The sequence below is a fragment of the Pinus tabuliformis genome, chromosome 5_2 (assembly GCF_031772625.1).
Source record: "Pinus tabuliformis cultivar Carrire ecotype Pingquan chromosome 5_2, CPIR1, whole genome shotgun sequence".
NCBI lineage: Eukaryota > Viridiplantae > Streptophyta > Pinopsida > Pinales > Pinaceae > Pinus > Pinus tabuliformis.
Genome location: NC_142306.1, coordinates 623,596,293 through 623,624,190, shown reverse-complemented (window position 1 = coordinate 623,624,190; position 27,898 = coordinate 623,596,293). Strand labels below are relative to the sequence as shown.

The window sequence follows — 27,898 nt, the reverse complement described above, 5'->3', positions numbered from 1 at the left end:
GGTGAGTCACTTGAAAATCTTTGGTTTTCCTGTGTACTTCCATGTGCCGAAAGAGAAAAGGAACAAACTGGAAGCTTCAGGTAGGAAAGGTATGTTTGTTGGTTATTGTGATAATTCAAAATCTTATAGAATTTATGTACTTGGTCAAAGCACTAACGATTTTAGCAGAGACGTAACATTTGGTGAAGATGCAGCGCTTAGAAAAGCAAGAGACTCTCCTCCTCCTACCATTGCTAAAAGACAAGCTATTAATGAAAAAGACCCTGCATCTGAGTCTGAACCGGAACCTGAGAATGAGCTTGCTGATAATCTAATGGGTTCCATGGATCCTCTAGATCCTCCACCACATGATCCTCCTACCAGAAAGAGACCACTATGGTTGTGGGATACCTTGCAAGATGTTGAACAACAAATTGCCCTAAGAGGAATGTTCAGAGATGGTAAGAAGTCAAGTCGGTTTCAAGGGTACGTTGTTGCCATGAGCAACATCATTCAAGCAGAACCATGCACCTTTGGAGAAGATGCAAAAAAACAAGTCTGGAAGGATGCCATGACTGAAGAATACAAGTCCATCATCCAAAATGATGTCTAGGAAATGGTTCCTAGACCTCAAGGTAAATCTGTTGTCACTTCCAAATGGTTGTTTAAGATTAAACATGGTGCAGATGGTAGTATTGAAAAATATAAGGCTATATTTGTAGCTAGAAGATTCTCTCAAAAAGAGGGAATAGATTATGATGAGACTTTTGTACCTGTAGCTCGATATACTACTATTTGATCTTTTGTTGCCTTAGCTGCTAACCAGGGATGGACTCTTCACCAAATGGACGTGAAAACTATTTTCTTGCATGGCTTCCTCAAGGAAGCGGTATTTGTGGAACAACCACAAGGCTTTGAAGAGCATGACACGGAAACTCATGTATGCAAACTGAAGAAAGCCTTATATGGGTTGAAGCAAGCTCCAAGAGCTTGGTATGCTCGCATTGATATCTTTCTGATAAAGCTTGGTTTCACAAGAAGCAATGCAAACCCAAACCTCTACTTCAAGACAGTCCAAGGTATACCTTTGATTTTGGTATTGAAAACTACTTTCTTGCATGGCTTCCTCAAGGAAGAGGTATTTGTGGAACAGCCACAAGGCTTTGAAGAGCATGATAGGGAAACTCATGTATGCAAACTGAAGAAAGCCTTATATGGGCTGAAGCAAGCTCCAAGAGCTTGGTATGCTCGCATTGATATCTTCCTGATAAAGCTTGGTTTCAAAAGAAGCAGTGCAAACCCAAACCTCTACTTCAAGACAATCCAAGGATACCTTTGATTTTGGTATTGTATGTTGACGATTTATTTTTGATAGGAGAAGAACCTCTTATCCTCCAATGTAAAGGGGAGTTAGCTTCTAAATTTGAAAAGAAAGACCTTGGTTTGATGCATTACTTTCTGGGACTAGAGGTCTGGCAAAGACTTCGTGAAATTTATCTTTCTCAAGGAAAATATGTTGTTAAGCTTCTTGAAAGATTTGCTATGGTAGAATGTAAGTCCATGCATACTCCTATGGAAATGAACTTTAAAAAATTATGTGGAAAAGTTGTAGGACCCTGTCTAGCAAATCCCACAGAGTATAGTCAACTCATTGGTGCTTTGATGTTCTTGGTAAACACTAGGGCTGATATATGCTTTGTTGTAAACACTTTAAGTCAACATATGATTGATCCCTTTCATGCTCACTGTATTGCCGCAAAACATGTACTCAAATAATTGCATGGAACTATAAATCTAGGATTGAAATATACTGCTAAAAATGTAAGACTTCATGGATATACTGATGCTGATTGGGTAGGTAACTCCGTTGATAGAAAGAGCACTTTTGGGTGCTGCTTTAGCTTGAGATCTGCCATGATCTCTTGGATGAGTAGAGAGCAGAACTCTGTTGCATTTAGTACAATGGAAGTTGAGCACATTGTTGCTAGCATGGCTAGCGGTGAGGCAGTTTGGCTGAGAAAGCTTTTTGGGAAACTATTTGAGCAAGTTCCAGACACAACAGTTATATATTGTAACAATAAGAGTGGGATTCGTCTTGTATAAAATCCCGTGTTTCATGACAAGTCCAAGCATATTGAGATCAAGTATCACTATATCCAGCATATGGTGTAAAGAGGAGCAGTGAGGCTCCATCACATCTCCACTGATGATCAGATAGTTGACATTCTTACCAAGCCTTTACCGAAAAGGAAGTTCTTGGTTTTTAGAGAACAGCTTGGACTTATGGACGTGACCCACCTGGGAGGTGGTCACATCTGATCAAGAACGTTGAGTTGCCTTTCCTCCCTGTCAGAGCTCACAGGTTTAGGGAATGATGTCGGAAAGCTCCTGAGGATGAGGGACCAGTTGTGTAGTGTGTGCCACAAGAGTAAGCCTCAATATGCATCCGACCCATAGTCTAGGACGTGGGAAGAGCCACCTTTCTAGCCAATAGGTGTAGTGAGACTAGTCTTGTGACTTGTTTACGATGCAGGTGTTCCACCACTTAACACTTGGTTGTGTTTGATTCTTGTCTGTGTGACTTGTTTGAGTCTTGTCTATGTAATGTTTGTGTTTTATCACCTATCTTTTTTGAGATGGAAATTGGTTGAGTATAGTCCTTGTTTATGTGACATGTGATGGTTCTTTCCTTTACAAATTTGTGTCAAGTGGATGATTCTTCTTTAAATTGCAACTTCATTGTTACAGAGGTTATCGAGCAGAGTTGAACTGAGGTGAATGAAAGAGATCAGAGGAAGAAAAGATCTTTGATGCAGAAAGAAATTCCTCCCACGCTGAGAGGGAGTGTTAAAATTTGACAGCTCAGGGTTGTAACTCTCATTTCTCATCTATTTAAGCAAGAGAAAGTGAGAGTTGAGTGTAACGTGTTCATTGTGAAGAAAGAGAGCTAGAGTTGAGTGTGTGCAAAAGAAGTGTGAGAGCAAGGGAAGAGTTGGAGAAAGTGTGTAGGACAAAATCTAATCAACAAAAGAAGGAGAATTTCCAACAAAGAGCAAGAGCACTTCAGCTGCAAGTTCATCAAACATCGGTGATTTTATTCATTCTCTCTCTCTCTCTCTCTCTCTCTCTCTCTCTCTCTCTTTCTGTACTCTGTTGAACAATTGAAGAAACCTAATAAAAGAAGAATCATTTGGGTTTTCCCCTTATGAGTTTTACCCTATTCATTGGACCTAACTCTCAGTGTCTCATATTTGTGCCTGGGTGTCTTCATATGATCCTTAAGTTTATGTTCTATCTACAATTGTTGTTCTGAAAATTTGTGAAGAAGAAATCTGCATTCCAAGTACTTGTAACAGCATAGTACATTTAGTTTTTTGCAAAGTACATTCAGTTTTCTGAGAAGTACATTCAACTTTCTGCAAAGTACATTCACTTCCATCCAGTTTTCTGCAAAGTACATTCAATTTTCTGCAAGTACATTCAATTTTCTGAGTAAAACTTTCAAGTTTCAGTAAAGAATTTTTAAATTTCTGCATAGAACTTTCAGATTTTAACAACCATCTCCATTTGGTTGATTTCATCACTAAGCAAACTTTTTCTTTGTGCTTGCATGCCTAGATAGTCCTTTCGTTGAATTACACTTTGAAACCCTAGGTATCAAGCATCTTTTAAGGCTTTGTTGTGGTATGTTGTCCCTATACATAGAGAATTGTTCCTTTGTCCATTGAAGAAGTACCTTGCTTAGCCTTTCATATATATCTCCTTGACCCAATTGACTTAGAATATCTTTTAGGTGAAGATTAGGAAGCCTCTCACATTGTGAGCAAGAAGATTGTTGAGGTGACGATGGCAATCTACCTCATTGTTGCATCTTGGTATGGCTCTTACCCTATGAGGCCTTGTTACCCACCAAAAGTGGGTATCCCTAGGAGAGTTTTTTTTCCTATTCATCCTCTTTCAGTTAGTAGCCAGCAACCTCGAACAACCACCTTGTAGCCAATGTGATGTGCCACTTTGTCTCTGCCACCTACATTAGTGGATGACGCAATCCCTTCTAGCTCTGCACAGTCTCTGTTGCCTCTGCGTGGCTCCCTCTGGCTCTGCATTTGCCTCTCTCTGCTTCTGTGTTGGTCTCTCAGCACTGTCCCTGCCTCTCTGCCTCGTACTCACTGCCCCTCGTTGCAACTGATCACTGATTCTATCTCTCTTAGCAAACCCCGCTCTAGAGAATAGAATGACTGACCACTCTGGTGTATTCTCCAAGTGACCCTCAAGCCTCCTCTTATACTTTTCTCATTGACAATTCAACGGTCGAAATCAAGTCCCTAACCAATGGCTAAGATTAGATCTGGCTTGATCCATGTCTTCTGGACCATTCTAACACAGTTTTATATTAATTCACATTAATATTTTAATTTCCCTAAGTTTAGACTTAGGGAATCCATTAAAAATATTAATTATTTTAATATCTCCCAAGCTGTTTAGAATCTGCCCAAACCCTTTCTGGGTATTGGAGATTTCATGTGCCCTAACCTCTCCCTAAGTTTAGACTTAGGGAATCCATTAAAAATATTAATTATTTTAATATCTCCCAAGCTAATTAGAATCTGAACAAACCCTTTCTGGGTATTGGAGATTTCATGTGCCCTAACCTCTCCACAAAATTTCGTGGCTAGAGCACATCCGATGCTACCCCAAATCAACAACTTGTACACCCAATATATGAACTTCCTCATTGTTGCCCATTTGACCATGGCATTTGGCCCTGAGACCCTTTCATCCCCATTCTATTCCATCATTATTCACATGCCACCTTTTGATTGAAGGATGTACCAAGGAAATGTCTTTCCCTTTAGGGGTTGGGAACACATAATAGGGTAATCCATTGGCCACTCCTACCTAGGGAGGTAACTATTACGTGATCAAAGGCCTAAATTTGGAAGAGAAGCCCCATATCAAGTCTTAATTTTCCCTTGATTAACAAGCTTGGTTCACTTAAATGCACTAATGGTTAATTGTACCTAATGGTGGAGATGCAACACTGAACATTGTGTGTGATTGACAAGTGGTTTTCATCATGGGTTGGGCAACTTAACTAGGCCCCATGTCACCTAGAGGAGCATTATGACACCCTACAGGTGAAGTGTAGAGAGCCATGGGACTCCTGTCACTTGCAAAGCATCATTCAAATCCATATGCACCTACAGCACCCCAGTAGTCTGTGCTTTGCCCCACATTATACATGAGATGATGCACTTGGACCAGTATATCCCCGGCTGGCTTAGCAGTATATACAGGTTATGGCAGCTTATCTGAGGCCCATATGACATTTGTATCACCCCTTGAGACATAGGATGTGGCTAGCACCATCCTCTAAGCCCTCACCACTGGAGCAAAACCAACCTATTCTATCACCACGACACCCATGAGACCCATTTTGTGCCCCAAACACAAAACTAGGGTCCACAAGATGATTTGCATGGAGATTTAGGGGCCGACCCCTAGATTTGGATTTTTGGAGCTATATACACTCGACTTGGCACTAGAGGAGCCCAACACATGCCCTAGAAGGGCCTACGCATGCATGACATCAGCATTTTGGCCTCTTTTGTGGGTTAATTGTTATGTTTTTCATTGGCTATGAGGTTGGCTTGTAACCTCACCTATTTCTTCGCATTATTTTACAACTTGAGCGGATTTTCTGCTAAATTAGACATCATTAGATATGTATAAATTGAAGATCTATCTTTATATCCTCTCATCATCATCAGTTGGAGAATTCGACATCTTTAGAGAATTTCACACTTGTTCCTTCTTGGCTATTAGAGATCTTTTGGATGGATTTCAATGTTTGGAAGCTATTTGGATTATCTTTGGAGCTATTTCTTTGGATGATGGATGGATATACTACATGTTGTCTTATAAGTGCTTAGTGTTGATGAAATTTCCTCTTGAAATTATCTATTGTATGGAATTGTTGCTTCTAGACTATGTTAATTTGTTCCCTAATTATTGAAAATGTTTTTTTTTTGAAAGGCTATCTAGTTGAGTATTGCATATGTTATTCATTGTATGACATGTAATGTATGTTCCTAGTGGAGGAATCATTTAAACTCTCCACCAAACTCCAATATCCTTTGAAGTGGGTAAATGCTAGAAATTGATACCTAGAGCATCTATTTTTAGCCTCCTTAGAAATGATCTATCTTATCTTAAGCTTCCTAGACTACATATGCCCAAAGGACAAGGGCACTAATCCAAGTCTTTAGTGATCATCTCAAAATTTTCTCCTTAAATTTGGTCCTTTTAAGGTTAGAGAGAAAAACTAGGGCTGGAGCAAAATTTTAGAAAGGAGGCTTTTTGGTGGTTTGAGAGCCTAAACATCAAGAGGTAGGTCTTAACTACACGACCTATCATTTTGGTGGGCATCCACTCAAATTTCATCCATAAAATATCTTACCCTAGGTGTTGCCTCAAGAGGGAAACCCTAGTTTCTTCTCCTTCAACTTGTGGACTTTCTTGAGGGTTTCATGAGCCTTAGAATAGTTGATTATCTTTGCAAGAAACCCTTTCTCTTTATTCATGACCTTGTGAATACCTATCACCATTGAAAAATCTCAAAACCCTAGGTCTTGAGCCTTGATTTCTAGGGCTTTTCTTAGAGAGCATTTTGCTTCCTTGAAGCCTTGAACCATTATTGAGCCTCTCTTGAATGAGATCTAGTGTGATCACTTTGTACCTTATACCTAGCATTTCTAGTTTAAGTGATCTCTCTCTCTTACCAGGACTCCTCCCATCGGTGAAAATCCATAAACAGGTTACATGGCAACCCTAGGGCATGTCGTTAGAATAAAAAATAGGTGCACCATCCCTCCCAAAGTGTCTAAAGTGATCACTATCCTCTTCTAGACTCTGTAACAAGGCAACGCCCAACAAATAGGTACAAGGCTCGTCTAAGTGTGTCCTGAGTCCTCCTAGGACAAAGCATCAATCTCGACAATGAATTGACTTCTTCAATCAAAGTTCCAACATCTGGTGGTGCCGAAGGGGCCATACATCCATATGGTAGCTCCTCAAGGTCCAACATTCATCCCTGGATGGGAAAAGGTGAGGATGCAATGGTCATAAGTGCTCTCATGCTAGGTTAGACCTCTTCTTTATGGCATTATTGAAGGGCCAAGCCATCCCTCAAGGGATATTTGATGCATCTACGAGAAACCACTTAAAACATACCATCAAGATCAAATGAGATAAAAATCCTTCAGTAAAGAAACCAATAAAGTATCATTGTGGACCATATTTAATGCTAAGGGCACAAAAATGTTTCACACAAGCTTTGTCTTCAAATTCTTTTCTAGTCGATGATTTGTAAGCAAGTTAACACACTATGTACAAGATGATTATGCAATTAGCCCTATTAGATGTTTCCATTCCTAAGCAGAAGGGAAATTCCTAGGTAGGCTCATCAATCCATGAGTGTATTGATAAATGTGTTCATGGAATGGGAAAGACTTTAAGGAAGGTGCCATTGCCTTGGTTCCAACTAAAGGAGGTCCAACATCTCAAGTGTAACAATGATAAGAGGGAGCAATTGGAGAGGCATGATTTACCCCTTTCCTAAGTCCATTTTTACCACCCCTTTGATGCACCTTTTATTCAATGATCTTTCTTTTGTTTCCTGCATAACTTGGGTGACTAGCTTGCTTAATGCTTGTTTAATACCACTTAAAGGCGTGGTGATTCCTTGCTCATCGAGGTTGGGACATTTATGAGTTCCTTTGACTGGAGAGAGCATGATATGCTTAGGAACTAAGAGATGGGTAATGAGAGCGCTAGACCTCAAGCTAGGTTTTTGCCCATGTACTTATTATTAGTACCAGACAACGTTACTTGGGAGTGGGAGTCGAGAGCGACATTTTCAAAAGATCCTGGTTCGGGAGTGAATCAGGAGCGAATTTTTATATAATATATATTTTGATGCATATATGTCAACAAAAGCATGTAGAATGGTGAATTACATATAAAAAGCATAAGAACATAGATTGAACCATATAACATCAATCATCTGGAAGCTATAATCTTCATCAACCATGTCTACAAGTTAGTAACATACAACATATCGAGTCTCGTGATTCATTAATCTTGAAGTTTCAAGCTTTCAAAATTCAATACATAACATTTATCATCATTGATCACCAAAATTATATAAAAATTCTAACATGAAATGAAATGAGACAACTTTCAACTTTCATGAAGCATCATATTCATAATTCATTACCAATGAGTTGTAATTGCCAACCTCAAACTTCAAACTTAAATTGTCATATATTGTTTACAAAAAATATCATAATAAATATGAAAGAGTCAACAGATATAAAAACAACTAGAAATTAGAAAAGACAAGTAAATCTATTATCTATTGCTAATGCTTGGGCCTCTTGTTGCCACGAGAAATGTCTAATTTTTTAGTCTTGTTAGAAAATCAAGATCTTTGTCATTAATATCACCCTCTAAGCATTGATATCTAGAGGTATCTTTGTCATTACCTCTGGATTTGTATACAAATCTTTGTCATTAATATCACCCTCTAAGCATTAACATAAGATAGAAAAAGCATAGCATGTCAAGTCAAGATTTTGTTTGAGTGACGAGTACATTTTTAGTAGGGTCATGATAGAGGAGTTTGACAACCAAAGTCACTAACATCAAGGTACATAGAGGGATGGGTGCTCTTGATTAAACACAAGTTCCATACCCTAATACATGAAAATATCCAATGGAAACATTGCAATCCTGAAATCTTCAAAAACTGATAAGTCTATTGGATTTTGAATGAGATCTAAAATTCTACTTTCTCCATATGAAATCCAATCAGGTCGGAACCACTCTCAAACATCTTAAATCACTTCATGGTAATGTTAAAAATTTCAGTAAAAGTGACATTCTCCTTAATCTTCATTTGAATTGCATATCGATACTAGGGCCATAGGTTTGATCATTAGGCCGCCACACTCAAAAATTATTGTTTCTTCGGAAAAAAATGCATTTGGAATGTTTTTGCAAAATAGGCTAGGGAGCGAAAATTTCGCTCTCGGGGTCTAGAAACAAGTTTGCGAGCAAACCTGGTTGTAGACACCTTTTGCATTTTTTCCAATTATTTTCATTTGTGGATATATATGTTTTTATCTTTCCTTCAGCGAAATCAACCTCTTAGGGAAAAGTTTCCTCACCCTAACTCAAATATGTGGATAAAGGTGCCAATACCAGTGACAAATGATCAACTCAAAGGATGGAGGTGGGTATCAATACAAATGGAAAGTGATGAAGTAAAGATTATCTTGGGCACACTATATGAATCAATGCCTCTTATTTGTGTTCCTCCTGAACAGTGGAAAGAAATAGGCCTTAGGGAAAGTCACATTGGACTAGGGTAAAGGATAACCTCCCAAGCAAAGGATGCAGACAAGGATACAATCAAGAGAAGTCAATTATCCAACTCAACCAGTGATCCACATTACATTAAATGGAAACACATGATTACAAAAATGGTTAGTGTACCTTTTGATAGATGAACCACCTTCCTTCAAGAAGTATGCAAGATTGGAGAGAGCACTAACTGGAGCAATAGCTGGAGAGTTATGAAGCAAAGCTATTTGTACATAATCATAGGGCCACTAACTAATTGGACAATCAAAAAGGAGAAAAAAATTCTCCTAGGGGTTACCCATTTTGATGAGTAACAAACCTATCTTCTAGAAGAGAGACCAAGACCTCACTAGAAGTTAGCTCCCCCCTATTACCCACCAAAAGTTAATAACCCGTAAGAGAAAAAATTTCTCTTCATTTGACAACCAACCAACAACTAGCTCTATGATGGTTAACAGATAGCATTATTCCATAATTCTCCACCTATTGCTCTGGTTAGCTCTGATTTAAAAAACGGTCGACTCGGAACCGACTTGGCCAAGTTGGTCCGAGCCAGGCCTAAAATATTCAACTCGGTCAAGGATTCGGTTCGGCCGGCCAGGTTAATACCGAGCCGACCGAGTTGTCTAACAACTCGGCCGGCTCGGTATTAACCCAGTCGGCTCGGCCGAGTTAGTGACAGTGATCCATATGAAACCCAAATCAGCGATTTAAACAAACAAACCAAGAAGAACAACAAAGTAATTAAAAAGAACACAAATATAAAATACCTAAGAGACAAGAAACAACAAAGAAGATATAAAACAAACAAAACAGAAATAGAACAAAAACAAATAAAGAAAAGAAGAAAATAAAATTAACAATCAAACAAATTAACAAAATCAAAACACAACCAACAAAACCAACACAAACAAACAAACAAAAAAACTTTTTTTGGGGACTCCAAACCGGTTTTAGTTTTGCCTATTTGGTCTTTGGGGTCCATTCCCCTCTCCTAAACCCTATTTAACCCACTCAACCCCTCTCATTCTCTCACAGCCATCTCATGAATTTGAGTGAGAATTTCAGTGAGAGTTTGTGAGGAGTTGTTGAGTTTGTTTTTGGAGCAGCAGTGAGGAGTTTTGGGCAAGCATTGTAGCTAGAGTGAGGAGCTTCTTGGGCAGCCATTTGGAGCAGCATTGAGGATTTGGTTTCTTGGAGCAAGCTTGAGGAGGCAGTTTGTGCCTGGAGGTTTTTTTTCACTTGTAAAAATTTGTTTTTGCTTATTAAATTTTATGTGCAAATCTAGAAATCCTAAAGAGTGTTTTTGTGTGAAAGAAATAAACATTGAATCAATTTTTTTTTTGTTTTCATTTTCAAATTGTTTGTTTTAATTTCCAAGTCAAAAAATGGCACCTAGAGTGAAAGACGTTGCTTGGGCATATGTTGAAATGGTTGATAGTCAAATGCATTGCAAATTTTGCCATAGGAAAAATTAAGGAAGGTCCTGGGGACATTAATAGGCTGAAACAACACTTGGCAGGGATTAAAGGCCAAATTACTTCATGTACCTCACCAAAAATTGGGGAGATTAGGAAGGATTTGTTAGCCAGCTTTGAGAAGTTTAAAGAAAATAAGGCTAGGCAAAAAGAGTTAGAGGCTGAAATTGGGAGGAAAGGAATATACAAAAAATGTTGGCTACCAACCCCCATTTTGATTTTTAGGGTTCTTCCTCTATCCCTTATACTGATGCATCCAACCCCTTCCGATATGTTCCTCCCTCTTTTGAGTCTATTCAAGATAAGGGAAAGGGTAAAATGAAAAAGGGTGATATGAATATCAAAAGTTATTTCACTCCCTCCTCTCCATCAAATGCACATGCTCCTCAACCTAGTAGAAGTCATTTGCAGCCCACTTTAGATGACCATTGGAAAAAAGAATTGAGGGAGACTACTTGTGATATCCCCTTCAAAGCTTCCCGTTCACCATATTATGAGCCTATGTTTGATGCCATACACGCTGTTGGAAAAGGTTTCAAAGGCCCTATTATGCATAAGCTAAGGGGATATCGTTTGCAGAAAGAGATTGCCTCCATTAATGAGTATTTGAAAGAATTCAAGGACTCATGGGCAAGAACAGGATGTACCATCATGTCAGATGGATGGACTGATCAAAGAAACCGTACCATCATAAACTTTCTTATCTTCTGCCCACAGGGAACCATGTTTCTAAAATCAGTTGATGCATCTAATAAGGTAAAAGATGGACAATTGTTGTTTCAGCTATTGGATGAGGTTGTTGAGGAGGTGGGGGTGGCTAATGTTGTTCAAGTCATCACAGATAATGCCTCTAACTATGTTCCTGTTGGTAAACTGTTAGAGGAAAAGCATAGAACCATCTTTTGGACCCCATGTGCTGCACAATGCATAGACCTCATGCTTGAGGATATTGGCAAATTAGATTGGATCAAAAACACTGTAGATCATGCCAAAAGCATAACAAAATTTATCTACAATCATTCATGGATTTTGAGCCTGATGAGGAAACACACAGGGGGCGAGGATATTATTAAAACTGCCATCACTAGATTTGCTACTCATTTTTTGACATTGCAATCTATGATTTCACAACATAGAAACCTGCAAAATATTTTTTTCCAGTGAAGAATGGAATCAAAGCCAGTGGTCTCACAAACTAGAAGGCAAAGAATTGAAAAGGAAAGTTAATGAAGAAATATTTTGGAGAAAGGCAGCGGAGATTGTGAAGCTTGTTGAGCCATTGGTTAAGGTGCTTCGGTTGGTGGATGGGGAAAGATTGCCTATGGGCTTCATTTGTGAGGCTATGGATCAAGCAAAGGAGCAAATAAAGAGGGCATACAAGGATAAAGTGGCTAAGTATGGGCCCATTTCGGCAATCATTGATGAAAGATGGAACAATCAACTCCATCGCCCTATACATGCAGCTGGGTATTTTTTGAACCCACGGTATCATTATAAAGCTAAGGCGACAGGAGCTTTGAAGGGGGAGGTTAGAGATGGATTGATTGACTGCATTGATCGCATGATCCCATTGGAGTGTGATCAGCTGGAGATACACCGACAGGCCACATTTTTCAGCAGTGCCTCAGCTACCTTTGGGAAGAACCTAGCAAAGATTGCAAGGGAAGTAGATGAGCCAAGTAAACAAAGATTTCAATTTTCAAATTCTTAATACTTATTTCGTTAAATCGTTTCTAATTTGAAAGTTGGATATAACTGGTAATTTTGTTGAGCTAACTCATTACACTCCTATGTTTTTTGCAACACAATGGTGGGAGAATTTTGGTAGCCATTGCCCTAAATTGCAGAGGTTTGCAATTCATATTTTGAGTCAAACTTGCAGTGCTACTGGGTGTGAGTGCAATTGGTCTGTCTTTGAGAGGGGATTCACACAAAGAAGAGAAACCGTTAGGATCAAAAACGATTAAATGATCTAGTCTATGTCCAATACAACCTCCGGCTTAGACGCAACCAATTATTGAAATTTGGTACTGGAGGACAGGTGGTTCCCTTAGGCTTTGATCTTTGGCCTAGGGAAAAGTGTCCAAAAGAATTTAATTTTTCTCCTAAAGTGACTTTATAATTTTATAAAGTTAAATATAATTTAAAAGTGACTTTAAGTGATAAAGTTACTAAGTCTAATTTTAAAGTGACTTTTATAAAGTCAATGAAAAATTAGAAAGGAAAAGTGACTTTGGAAATAAATGACTAAGTGGGTCTTTATTAAAGTGGCGTGAATTAAAAAATAAAAAGTGAGATTTAAATGAGCATTTAATCTCAGCCTTAGATCTCAATCTATTTCTGCCATTGGATTTAGGGATCACCCAAAAGTCACTTGGGGTTAGATTAAAGGAGGAAAAGGTTATTAATTCTTTCATGAGCAGATTGAGAGAAGGAGAGCAAGAGAGCAAGGGAGATTTCTGGACAGTGAGCTGCGGAGTATCAGCAGCGGAGTTTCAGCAGCGGAGTTTCAGCAAGGCTGAGTTTCAGCAAGTCTGTACAGCGGAGTTTCAACAGGGCGGAGTTTCAGCAAGGCTGAGTTTCAGCAAGTCTGTACAGTGGAGTTTCAGCAGGGCGGAGTTTCAGCAAGGCTGAGATAAGTTGTAAAAGTTTGCCTGCTGATTTTTGCTGAATATTTCTCTTACTGTAAAAAGGCATTTTCCAGAAATAAAAAAGAGCTCTCAAACTGGTTTTCCCCAAGAGTTGTAGGGGGTTTTTCCAGGTTCACATTGACCAAAAATCTCAGTGTTTAAATATGTTTTAATCGCTGTTTATTACTGCTGATTTTTATTTTTGCAATTTCCAGCATTCTATAAAATTTCCAAAATTTGTGTTTTCAGCAAATTTATTTTTTCCAGCTTGTTAAATGTATGGTTATGGGAAAGGGCATTTAACTATATGGGAGAAATAAGGAGAAACTGAAAACCGGAGTGGGAAATGAGAAATTTCTACATGGTATCAGAGCTTGAGTGCTGAAGGACAGTTTGTGACAACAAAAGGAAAAATTACAGCTGCTGATTTTTCACTCAGAAAATTCCAGCAAGCTGATTTTTTTCATAAACAGCAGTTTTACCTTTACTACAGCAGTGCTATTTTTCAGTTTTAGGACAACAGGATGTCATTGGGATTGAGGGTGGAGGATAGGCAGGATGGGCATACAAATTACAGCGTTTGGAAGGAGAGAATGCAGAGTATCTTTGAGGAGGCAGAAGTCTGGGATATCATGGTGCATACCACACAGAACCCTGTTGTTGTGCCTACTGATGCTACTCAGTTGCCAGCTTATAATAAAAAAAACAACAAGGGTAAGAGGCTGATTCTAGACGGAATCAAAGACCATTGCATTCCTCATGTGAAAGGAAAGAGCAATGCCCATGAGATGTGGACAGCATTGTCCAATCTCTACCAGAGTACCAATGAGAACCGGAAGATGGTCCTGAAGGAGAAGCTGAAGAACATTAAGATGGGTAATGATAGTGCAGCTGGATATCTCACAAAGATTACTAATGTGAGAGATGAGTTGGCAGCGATTATAGAGGCCATTCCACCCACTGAGTTGGTGTGGATTGCAGTGAATGGCCTCCCCCGTTCATGGTTGAACTTTGTTGATAAGGTTTGTGCACGTGAGACCCTTCCCACATGGGAGAGGTTTTGGGATGATTGCATTCAGACAGAGATCAGGAAAGGTCAGCTTGGGACAGCCAAGCCAGTTGAGCAGGATGAGGATGTAGCACTGGTGGCAGGAGGCAAAAAAGGCAAAGGGAAGAAGCAGGCTTCCACAAGCAGTGGTGGGGGCAAAGGCAAAGGTAAAGGTAAACAGGGGAACACACAGAAGGACTATTCCAGGGTGAAGTGTTGGAATTGTCAAAAGATGGGACACTATGCAGTTGTGTGTCCAGAGAAGAAGAAGAAGAAGGGGAAGAACCAGAACGTGGCAGCTTCAGCAGAGATTGAGGACTTTGCAAGTCGTTTTGACCAGGAGTTTCCGTTCACTACGTGTGAGTCCTCTAGTGCAGGATCACCTGCCACACAGGTTCAGAGGGAGCATGCTTTTCCTTCGATTAGCGGAGCATCTTCAGGTATCTAGTATGTGGACAGTGGGCCTTCACGTGAGTACTTCTCAGAGCTTTCAGAGAGTGGCACTGATATTGAGGTAGTACTCGGTGATGACAGAGTTGTTAGAGCAGTCGGGGTGGGGACACTGACATTTCAGAGGGAGTCCAAACCTCCCTTGAAGGTGTTAGATGTTCTTTATGTGCCAAGGATGAGGAAGAACCTCATATCCATCTCAGCTTTGGAGGACAGAGGATATGAGGTACTGTTCAGGGGAGGACAGGTGTTGATGTATCCCAGGGGCACTCCAGCTGATTCAGCTAGAGTGATAGGTGTACGCCATGCAAAGGTGTACAAGTTTGCATTCCAGCCCCTTTTGGCATTGAGCAGTAGTACCGACAGCAGAGCTAGCAGTTCTGAGTTGTGTGAGATTTGGCACCGCAAGATGGGACATATGTATCATGGAGCCTTGAGGACATTGCAGGAGATCACTACAGGTGTGCCAGATTTCAGTACTGATCACTTTGATACTTGCAAAGGTTGTGCGATGGGCAAGTTTGCCAAATCCCCTTTTCCCAGCAGTGACAGCAGAGCGACTGGGATACTTGATTTGATTCATTCCGATGTGAGCGATCGGATGTCTCATGTTTTCTTGAATGGATATGAGTACTATGTTTTATTCATTGATGATCACTCCAAGAGGACCTGGATTTATTTTTTTAAGACCAAGAGTGAGGTCTTCAAGCGGTTTCAGGAGTTCAGAGCTCTTGTGGAGACAAAGACAGATCGAAAGATCAAGTCCCTGAGGTCGGACAATGGAGGAGAGTACACCCTTGGAGAGTTTGTTGACTATTGTGCGGAGGCAGGCATTAGGAGGGAGTTCACTGTTCCTTACAACACCCAGCAGAACGGGGTTGCAGAGAGGAAGAACAGATCCATCATAGGGGCTGCCAAAGCCATGTTACATGATCAGGGGTTGCCATTGTTCTTGTTGGCAGAGGCCTACAACACAGCTGTTTACTTGCAGAACAGGAGTCCGCATCGTGCCTTGGGGCACATGACTCCAGAGGAGGCTTTCTCTGGGAAGAAGCCTGATATTGGTCATCTTCATATCTTTGGATGCATTACATACTCCTATATACCCAAGGAGAAGAGGACCAAACTAGAGCCCACCACAGAGAAGGGTATCTTTGTGGGCTACAGTGAGACCTCAAAGGCCTTTCGGATTTACATTCCTGCACAGAGGAGAGTTGTTGTCAGACGGGATGTGAAGTTCGTGGAGGATAGGGCCTTTAGGAGGTCACGGGAGTTAGAGTATCTGGATCAGCCAGACCCTCAGCAGCAGTTGAGTCAGTCGCAGGGATCCAGTGGGCAGGGATCAGGAGGATCAAGAAGTACATCTATGAGGATGTCAGGTCCGTCAGTGAGCAGTGGCTCACCGAGCCAGAGGGGTGGTGCTCCGGGCAACATGCAGAGCAGTTCACTAAGGAGTCCACTGATGGACAGTTCACACGGTACCTCAGCTTCTACAGGTTCAGGTGCAGGCAGGAGGACAGCAGACAGACAGTCAAGAGTTCAGGCTCCTGATGATGATGAGGAGGAGTAGTTTCATTCTCTGGTGGGAGAAGTGCGCTGAGGGAAGAGGAAGCCCAAGTGGCTTCAGGACACCTTGAGAGATGCCTCATTTGTTGCTGAGCCGAAGAGGCCGGTCAGAGAGAGTAGACCACCTGAGAGGTTTTGTAGCTATATGGCGATGGTTACCAGCATCCTTGACTCTGAGCCTTCTAGCTATGAGGAGGCAGCTAGCCAGCAGGTCTGGAGAGAGGCCATGCAGGAGGAGTATTCTTCTATCATGAAGAATGATGTTTGGGAGGTGGTGCCGAGGCCTGAGGGCAAATCCGTGGTTACTTCCAGATGGCTTTACAAGGTAAAGCATGCTGCAGATGGCAGCATTGAGAAATTCAAAGCAAGGTTTGTGGCTAGAGGGTTCTCCCAGGTAGAAGGAGTTGATTATGAGGAGACCTTCGCTCCCGTGGCTCGATATACTTCGATCCGCTCCATTATACCGATAGCAGCAGAGATGGGTTGGAAGATCCACAAGATGGATGTGAAGACTGCATTTCTCAATGGCTTCATACAGGAGGAGGTGTACATTGAGCTACCACAGGGCTTTGAGGTGCATGGGAAGGAGTCCCATGTGTCCAGACTGAAGAAGGCCCTTTATGGCCTGAAGCAAACTCCCAGAGCTTGGTACTCCAGGATAGATACATATTTGCAGGGGATGGGTTTCACAAAGAGTGAGGCAGATCCGAACCTTTACTTTATTGTGATTGGTGAGGAGCCTCTCATTCTGGTTCTGTATGTGGATGACTTGGTCATTACAGGTGCAGAGAGACTCATAGAGCACTGCAAGAGAGATCTTGCGACGGAGTTTGAGATGAAGGACATCGGCTTGATGCATTACTTTTTGGGCTTGGAGGTGTAGCAGGAGGAGGGGCATTTCTTCCTGGGGCAGGGGAAGTATATTGTGGGCATCCTTAGCAGATTCCACATGGAGGATTGTAGACCCATGTTGACACCGATGATCACCAACTGGAAGAAGCTTCATGCTTCGGATTCCGAGTTGGTGGATCCCACATTGTACAGGCAGCTGATTGGTTCCTTGATGTATTTGGTCAACAATAGACCAGATATCTGTTTTGCAGTCAACACGATGAGTCAGTTTATGTGTGAGCCTAGGAAGGTTCACTGGGTGGCTGCAAAACACATTTTGCGGTACTTGCAGGGGACAGTGGATTATGGTCTGAACTACAGGCAGGGAGATGGAGTGAGATTGGCAGGATACACTGATTCTGATTGGGCAAGTTGTGCTTCTGATAGGAAGAGCACTTCAGGGTGCTATTTTGGGTTGGGTTCAGCAGTAGTGTCATGGTTCAGTCGGAAGCAGCAGTCAGTAGCACTGAGTTCAACGAAAGCAGAGTATATGGCAGCCAGTCTAGCTAGTTGTGAGGCTATCTGGCTTCGCAAGATGTTGTTTGGCTTATTTGGTCAGCGGTTGAGACCTTCAGTGATTTACTGTGATAATCAGAGTTGCATTAAACTCACGGAGAATCCAGTATTTCATGACAGGTCAAAGCATATTGGGATCAGATATCATTTCATCAGAGACTATGTTTAGAAGGGAGCTGTGAAGCTTGAGTATATTTCCACTGATGAGCAGGTTGCATATATTCTTACCAAAGCCTTACCACAGGGCAAGCATGTCTACTTCAGAGACAAGATGGGTGTGGTGAGGAACACCTTCCTCGGTAAGAGGGAGTGTTGAAATTTGGTACCGGAGGACAGGTGGTTCCCTTAGGCTTTGATCTTTGGCCTAGGGAAAAGTGTCCAAAAGAATTTAATTTTTCTCCTAAAGTGACTTTATAATTTTATAAAAGTTAAATCTAATTTAAAAGTGACTTTAAGTGATAAAGTTACTAAGTCTAATTTTAAAGTGACTTTTATAAAGTCAATGAAAAATTAGAAAGGAAAAGTGACTTTGGAAATAAATGACTAAGTGGGTCTTTATTAAAGTGGGGTGAATTAAAAAATAAAAAGTGAGATTTAAATGAGCATTTAATCTCAGCCTTAGATCTCAATCTATTTCAGCCATTGGATTTAGGGATCACCCAAAAGTCACTTGGGGTTAGATTAAAGAAGGAAAAGGTCATTAATTCTTTCATGAGCAGATTGAGAGAAGGAGAGCAAGAGAGCAAGGGAGATTTCTGGACAGTGAGCTGCGGAGTTTCAGCAGCGGAGTATCAGCAACGAAGTATCAGCGACGGAGTATCAGCGACGGAGTATCAGCAATGGAGTTTCAGCAACGGAGTTTCGGCAAGGCTGAGTTTCAGCAAGTCTGTACAGCGGAGTTTCAGCAGGGCGGAGTTTCAGCGACGCTAAGTTTCAGCAAGGCTGAGATAAGTAGTAAAAGTTTGCTTGCTGATTTTTGCTGAATATTTCTCTTACTGTAAAAACGCACTTTCTAGAAATAAAGAAGAGCTCTCAAACTGGTTTTCCCCAAGAGTTGTAGGGGGTTTTTCCAGGGTCACATTGACCAAAAATCTCAGTGTTTAAATATGTTTTAATGGCTGTTTATTACTGCTGATTTTTATTTCTGCAATTTCCAGCATTCTGTAAAATTTCCAGAATTTGTGTTTTCAGCAAATTTATTTTTTCCAGCTTGTTAAATGTATGGTTATGGGAAAGGGCATTTAACTATATGGGAGAAATAAGGAGAAATTGAAAACCGGGGTGTGAAATGAGAAATTTCTACACCAATTACTAAACAAAAGCCCTGATTCAGATCCCATTGTGTTGGACGACATTAATCCAACATCAGATTAGGTAGTGGAGAGCCATCCAACAGAGTTTGATTCTGATAAGGATCTTCACTTGGATTTACAGGTGGAGGCAATGCTCGAACATAATGCTCAGTTGAATGCAGATCCTGATCCACTTGTACCAGCCTCAGGGCCAGCCCCAAGTCCTCCATTTACAGGCGCTTCTTCTGTGGAGCCACGACAGAAGCGCATATCTCGTCAATATCAGCTTGCAACTATTGCACAGCCTGCTAGTGCTACCGCTTCTACAGTCGCAGTTGGAGATGATGAGGAGGAGCCATGGGGCCCCTGTCTGACTCTAATGATGATCCAGAGATTGATCCACGTGATCTCGGCTCCTCCGACAGTAACCAGTAGTACTGGACCATTGGTCACAGTTTACTTTTGTTGTAGAGACCATTTCTAGCCTCCTTGGCTATGTGTTTTTGTTTTGATCTCTATATCATGATCATGTATGTATTGGACAATGCATTGGGTGCCATTTTGATATAATGGATATATTCATGAGCCTAGTTTGATCATATGTTGTCTTCTATCTATATTCTAATGATGTGTGTTTGGAAACATGAATGAAAACCTTTAAAATTATGTTTTTTTATAAAAAAAATAAATATTTAATGTATTTTTTACAACGACCAAGTCATTGAAATCGAGCCAGCCGAGTCAGAGATGGAGTCGGAGTCGACCCTCGGCCGACTCGATGTTGGAGTCGGAGTTTTAAAACATTGTTGGTTAGATCTCTCGCCAATATAGCATTCTTCTTAAAGGAAGGCAGACCATCTCTTGGTAGGTACTCTAACCATTCTAGCAATCATGTGCTTTCATTTAATGTTATTGGCATATAAATATGGATCATGAGGCAAATTGGAAGATTCATTGATCTTGATAGTATCTTGGTTCCCACACTTTACTTGGGAGATTAGTCCTTTACTCTAGTCTAGTAGGAACTCCTCTGAGGCCTTACGATTTAGGAAGGGCGCTACTAGGAAGGCATTGATTGATATAGCATGTTTAAGGTAATCCATACTTACCACTTTCCATCTCTCTCGATTATCCATCTCCATTCTTTTGGTTGATAGTCATTTGCCATTGGGATTGGCACCTTATTTCCACATCCCTAAGTTGGGGCTAGAAACTTGGCACCAGATGTTGATGCAGTTGAAAGAAAGATAAAAGCGTATAAAGAACGTGTAAAATGTAAAAGATGATTGGGATATATTTAGCATGTGGGAAAATGCCTAGTATGAGCTCTAATTCCCCTCATTAGCCATCACCCAGTTCCTCAAGCATTCAATGATTCATCTAAATAAAGGAACTCTTAGATTCCCAGCCCTGATGAGCAAGAAATTGCTACATCTTGAAGGTTAGAGAAGCATAAGGCAAGCTTGGGCTCCTAAATTATGCACCAAATAAAGACAAATCATTAAGGTAAAAGGCATGCCAGACGGGTGGAAAAAGAAAGCCGAGAGAGGGGGTTAACTCATGCCACCATAATTGTTCCCTCCTCACATCATTAGATTCTAGATTTTGGATCCCCATTAGCAAGTCTAATAGTTGTGGCATCTTCCTTGAAGCCTTTCCCACTCCGTGACCACCATATCACACAACACCTATGGATTGATGGATCAACCTGGGAATCGGGATATGTCACTCCCCTTGGAAGATGGAAACAACAAAAAGGATTGTTTACCTAATCATCGCTAACATAAGTGAGGTATCTTGGTTATAGATCCTAATCTAGTTAAGACATTTGAAGGTGAGTTTTGTGTTAAGTATTTATGTTCCCCTAGCATTAAATATGGTCCATTCTGATAAATTTATGGTTTTATGTCCCTAAAGAAGTTGATCTCACATGATCTTGAGAGCTTTTTTGTAGGCACTATCATACATGCAACAAAGATCCCTTGAGGGATAGCTTCAACACCTTCTAGGGGGTACCTTGCCCTATTCTATGAGCAGACATGACTTTGTCGCCCCAGCATTGCCCCTCTAGAGATGAGCATTGGGCATAACAAAAATGCCATAAATGCCCACGTGTGGGAGAAATCCTCCTTAAGCATGACATCATCCTCCAAATAAGCTCTAAAATGCCACAAATAGTTGCCATATGGGCTAATGATTGTTCCATACTCCAAGATGTAGCTCCTAGATCACAGGCATGCCTCCAAAGTTCCTCCATGCCAACACAACATCTCTGTGTAGCCCAACATCACCCTCAAAAGGGTAAAAGGGGTGATGTGGCACTCTCTAACTCAAGCGTTGGGACTCCAAAGTGATGTGCAATCCCTCCCCTGTAATCACATGGATCACCATCATCATCCAAGGCTCAAGCTCCAAAACAAGTGATGCTCATCAAACAATGTCAAGGCCAACCTAGGGGCATCTTGGGTCCACTAGGCACATCACCAATATCTCCAACACCAAGCTTCATGGGCTCACTGTTTCAGCATCTAAGGGTCCCTCGAAGTGTCAAACATCATGTGGGTTCATCAAGTATCCCAATGCTTTGTTCTACATGGGTAGTGTTGCATCAACAAGATCATACTTTCTCATCTCAAAAGGCCTTTGCTGTCTTGATGAAAACCACCTAACAAAATCCTCTCAAGATCAAGTGAAAATCAACAATCATTAGATACAGTAACCATAGATGAACCATAGTGGAACATACTTAATATTGGGGGCACAATAACACTTCACACAATGATCACCTTCAAATATCTAACCAGATCGATTCCCCATAAAAGTGTTACCTCCTTATGCTAGGAATGGTTAGATGGATAACCCCATTAGGTGTTTCCAACCCCAAAGGGGAAGTGACTAGTCCCAAGTTAGCCCATCAATTCATAGGTGTGCATGAAAATGGTGGAAATGAAGTAAGAAAGACTTCAAAGCAGGGCCTGTAGCTAGGCTGCTTAGGAGCGGGCGCGAATTTTATATTATATATATTTATATATTTTTTGATGCATATATGTCAACAAAAGTATGTAGAATGATGAATTAGTTAAAAAAAGCATAATCACATGGATTAAACCATATAATATGAATCATCTAGTAGACATAAGATCATCAACATGGGATCCCACTACATGGGATCATCAACATGAGCTACAAAAACATCATCTGGCTCAAAGTCTAAGGACTCCTCATACTCTTTTGCAACCTCAATAGCATTAGTAGTAGCAGCAAAACTAGACATCAAAACTACAAATCACTAATCAACATGATCACTCAAGAAACTCGTCATTGATTTAGCACTACTAGAAATGGGATCATCAACAAGAGCTACATAAACATCATATAGCTCAAAGCCTTCAGACTTGGATTGCTCAACCTTATAATATGGTAAAAATTGAAAAAGTTTAACATGTCTAACCAATGATTTTGGTTTGAGTGAAGGTTTCATCTTCTCAACCTTGTAATATGGTAGAAAAATCTTAGCATGCCTAACCAATTATTTTCCTTTGAGTGAAGGGTACATTTTAGTTAAGGCCATGGTAGAGGAGTTCAACAAGCAATACCACCAACATCAACGAAGTTCAACAATCAATGACACCAACATCAAGGTACTTAAAGGGCTTCATGCTCTTGATCAAATGCCAATCCCATACCTTCACGCATCACAGAATCAATTGGAAACATTGCAACCCCTAAATCTTGAAATCCTGAAAATCATTCAGTCTGCTAGACTTTAAGTGATATCTAAAAATCTAGTTTCTCCATATGAAATCCAATGAGGTCGAAACCACTCAAACATCCTGAGTCATTTCATAGTAATGTTAAAAACTTAAGTAAAAGTATCTTTCATTTTCATACTTTTACTTTAATTTTAACATTACCATTGATTACCAACATTGCTAGCGCTGAGAATCTTAACCACCCATGAAAGCACTAGAGAGGAGGCAAATTTTTTTTGGCAGGAGCGACCAGGGAGCGAATTGTTTTTGGCGGAAGCGCGCTCCTGAAATTCGCTCCCCTAGCGCTTCTGAGCAGAGCGCGCTTCGAGAGCATATTCGAGGGGGAGGGGTGTCACTCCTCGCCGCCTTAGACCATAGCCAAGTGTAAGATCCCTTTTAGAATTTTCTTGTCTTCATAAAGGAAATTTCTGAGTTTTTATTGAGTTGTTCAGTGATAACTTTCATCAAACAGTTTGACTATATACTACTGTAGGTGATTTTTATAAAATCTGTCTTCTAGACAGTTTATACAATACCCAGAGAACACTGAACAGACTTTAAAAAACAAACTTATTCAACTTATATCAGACTCATAAATTATTCTACAGCTGATATATGGCAATCTGAAAAGTTCATCAACGTAAATGGTCTCATGCTTTACTTGAAATATGAAGGTACAATAAGCAGATAAACAACAGAACCTGGAAATGCTTCAGAAAATAAATCTGGGCACTTGAATCTATTTGATAGAAGATATCAGCTTCCGTTGTCAAGAACCAACCCAGAAATTGCAAATATGTAGCAACAGATTACCCTTGAGTCTCAAGTAACCAGAGTTTCACAGCACATACAAAGAGATTAAAACTGGGATAACTGCTTAAATATTTTTGTGTTGGTGTACGCTACACCAGAGATAAAATGCTTCAGCTAGCTCGTGGCTCAGTACAGGAAGAGTTTACGTCCCTTTAGCAGCAGTTCCCTTGATTGATTTCACACCCCAGCTGTAAGTGGCACTTCACATAGCCCACAAACGTTCTCAGAAACTTGGCCCAATAAAAAGAGTATACAGCCATACACTTAGCAACTGTAATGGCATCCACACTGAGGCAAACTCGTCCTGGTATGGCAGAAATCGACTCAAATTACCAACAGAACAACCAGCAACCATATATCAAGTAACTTGTACTCTTTCCCTTCTGCAAAACTCATCCAAATAGTGAGAAACTCGTGCAGCAATAAAAGGGAAACGTGTGCTCAGCATTCTTCAGAGACTCAGCCCCTTTGGGTGTAGTTAAGACCTCCTATAGTCATTGAATGATCAGACTTCGACTCAGCTGAAGAGAGGGAGGTATTTTGTCCTCCAAGAGAGGGGAACTTTTGCAAACAAACTTTTGAACTCATCTCTACCCTTGGTCTTGTGAACTCAGCTTTATTTTCAGAGCATTCGGCCAGCAAAGGGAGGGAAACTCGTTCTATATCAGCAGAAATGATAGCTCCAGATGGGACTTGGACCTTTGGCTCCCAAATAGTTGCTTTAAACCTGAAAGATGTTAAATGGAGAACAATAAATTAGAGATTCAACTGATAACATCTCTTCTAACTCAAATCTCTAGAAAACCTTTGTGTGATTTCACTCTCAAGTCCAACTATAGTTTCAACACCAAAGTCAGCTATTGTGGCTAGTGTTTCCAAACCCTAAGTTTCTCCTCAAGAAAACTCTGCGAAAGCTCCTTTCTCCAAAACTCAGATGCAAAAATGAATAATGAGAGGCCCCTTAATTTCCCTTTTTATAACTCACTTACCATTTCCCTCCAATTAAATATTTAAAAGCACTTTTCCTTTCTTTTTTTAATAAAGTGACTTACAAACTAATTAAAGTCACTTTTAATGCCGAAAAATGCTTATTTCGCCTTTGTGGTCACACTAGCCACCCAAAGCCCCTTTTTATCATCCTGCCCTGTAGATTTTTTTGCCCCATTTCCAACGAGCTATTACACTAAGGTGTTTCTTCAAGTACTTGGCCCAAAACAATACCTTAACATAATTAATTAAAATATGCCCATTAATAACTCTGTTTTACAGAAATCGTCGAAATGCCATGGAATCGAAGGCAAATCATGCGGAATTGATCGTGATGATGAAATATGGTAAGCGATCTCAATCAAACCCTGTAGAATTCCTCAAAACCCTCCGAGTCCACCAATAATGTAATCCAACTCCGATGACCTAGCTAACATAAGCTCTGGAGACTCCTCTGAATCTCATCACAAGATAATGTAAAAATTGGGGACATTACACCAAGCGAGCAGTGAATGGTGGTTCAACACCCTGAGTGTATAGATGTAAGGAGGGAGCAATCGTGGAGGCATAAGTTACCAGTTAATTTGGGGTAGAGCATCGGATGTGCTCTAGGCCTCAAATTTTATAGGGAGGCTTGGGAACATGTATTCCAAAGAACCCAGAAAGCGTTTAGGGAAATTCCACCCAAAAATGATTTTATTAAAATAATTAATATTTTTTAATAGGACCTGTTGACCACTACCGGTCAATTGCCCATGCAGTACACCCCCTTTTCTTTGCAAAAGGGGGTAGCACTTGATCGACATGTCCGTGCCATCCTGCAATCATCAACAGCTTGATCATTTTAATTGTAAACCCAGTCTGCATGTATGAATTGTAAATAATCTTAGCAGATATGAGTCGTGTATGTAAATTGCCTAGGTGGACCTAACTTTCTAATGGTAATCTACGTCCCGGAAGGTTTTTCGTCTCACCGATCCATGATCGGCAGAGTTTTCCTTCAGCCTGACCCCAAAGCCGGGATGGATTTTGTCATTAGAATTTTAGGAGAATCCTAGTGTGTTAATCTGCTAGATTATAGTTGTGTCGCAGAACTGGGTGGTTTATGAGGGTCTATGATAAAGGGGTTTTCCCCCTTAAGATGTAAATTGTAAAAGTCATGATGTAAAGTGTCTTGAGGGTTGGAAAATGTTTTAAATCCCCTCATGAGTCCTAAGTCCTAGGAGATTTTTCCAAAGGCTAAGTTCGAGGATCCATTTTAAAATGAATTAAAAATTAAAAAATAATTAAAAAATAATAATAATAAATAAAAAATATAAAATTAAATATATATAAAAAATTATAAAATAAAGCAAAAACCCTAAAAAATAATAAAATAATAATATTTTGAGTAAATACATGTAAAATATCATTTTTTAATAAATCGACGGATGAGATTAAGAGATGTCTTGATTCTCATCAACGGTCGAGATCATTTCGACATGGATCACTCGAACTAGCCGTTGGGATCATTTCCTTTAAATAGGGTGCTAGGGGTCATTTGAGATCAGATTGGATCTGTGAGTCTTGTGCTGAAGAAGCTCTCTTGTAGTTCATTTTTCTTGTGCAATAAAGAAGACTTTGGGGTTAAAAATCTTGTTGGTGTTACTCTTCTGAAAACGCTGTAAGATTGTTCTATTTGTTCTGCATAATTTTATTTTCAGCCATTAATGATAGCTTAATGAAGATTGATCTAGGCACAGGTATCTTGTCTGATCTTTGGGGTTTGAATGATAGTTTAGATTCTGAAATATATTGGCAGGTATCTCCATTTGATCGGGGTTTCACTATTGTTTTCTCCTTCTACGTTGATGGTTGATTTTAAGCTGTGCAGGAAATCCTCTTTTCAGATTACCGGGCGTTAGGGGAAGTTCTCGGCTGAACCAGCCAACTCCCGGGTTGTGTTTTCTGAAAGAGCCCAGCGAGTTCTTGATCCCGAGCTTATCATTCGAAATATTTTTTTATGAATGCATGCAGGGTTTTCTGAAGCATTTTTATATTTAAATTAAATTTTGAAAATATTTCTGCTCTTATTGCTAAATATGGCTGTTAAGGGGCCAAACGCTGTAATTTTGTTTAACCGATTAGGGGTTTCACATTTTGTTTTATGCATATATTATCTTCCGGGTTTTTGTTTGCAGGTTACAGGTGCATTTTTTTGAGAAATATTTCAGGGTTTCTGGAGTAGTTTATTCAAAATTTTAAAATTTCTCGCTGCCAAAACCGTCGAAGTGTTATTTTACAAGTGGCTGCCATAATCCCTGCGTTTTGCGTGGATTGAGTTTTATCGTCCCTATCTCCTCAACGCCTGTTCATCTTCGCAAATAAAAGCTGGTCTGTCGAGTTATTTAATCCCTGCTGCGTCTATTGGCCAGTCGAGCTTTCAAACTGCGTTGCAAGCATATCATGCATTATTCTACACAGGCCAGTAATTTCACGTGTTTGACGTGAGGTGCATCAGGTTTAGATTTTTATTTTTACAGTATATGTGTTGAATGGTAAGGATCAAGGGTTACGCATGGGCGTCAGGTAATTTTCTTAATCTTAAATACGATCCTGGGTTCGACATTTCCGCCATTAATAAATCTCTGCAACTGCAAAACCTTTTCTGCTCACCGCCGTCAAGGTTTCTCCTCCCTTCCGTTGAACTAGTAAACCCTCACGCGGCTTCCTCCATCAGCAATACACGCTGTCCATATCTCTGTCGTCTTAAAGTTTCCCTGCGTGGTCTCCTTTCGTCCAAACCTGCATACTGTTGTACAGGACTTTTCCCTCTTCGCTGGTGGCTATCCGCATCTCCCTCAGCTACCTACGGATCTCTATCCATCCTTTCGCTGCAAGTCCTCGTCCCTGTCGTCGACCTGCGTACCTGCCGTCGACCTGCGTACCTGCAAAATCACAAGCCAAACAGTTTTTCGATGCACCCAGGTTTTAGATAGGCATACATATAATCATCCGACTTCCATTTGTTTATTTTCGTTTAGAGTTAGGATAATTTAGTTAATTTTCATTTGTATTTGTTTTATTTTTT

General features: G+C 40.3%; 1 protein-coding gene across 5 annotated transcripts in view; it reads right to left on the bottom strand.

Moving 5' to 3' along the window:
• LOC149160585 (ubiquitin carboxyl-terminal hydrolase 17-like) overlaps positions 1-27,898 on the bottom strand; it is a 131,249-nt gene that overhangs the window by 34,398 nt on the left and 68,953 nt on the right. Inside the window, exon 9 of one of the 5 annotated variants that reach the window (XR_016261801.1) lies at positions 23,730-24,568. The exons of the other annotated variants lie outside the window; for them this stretch is intronic. The gene's annotated coding sequence lies outside the window, so the exon portion shown is untranslated. The remainder of the gene's footprint in view (positions 1-23,729; positions 24,569-27,898) is intronic. 5 annotated transcript variants of the gene reach the window in all.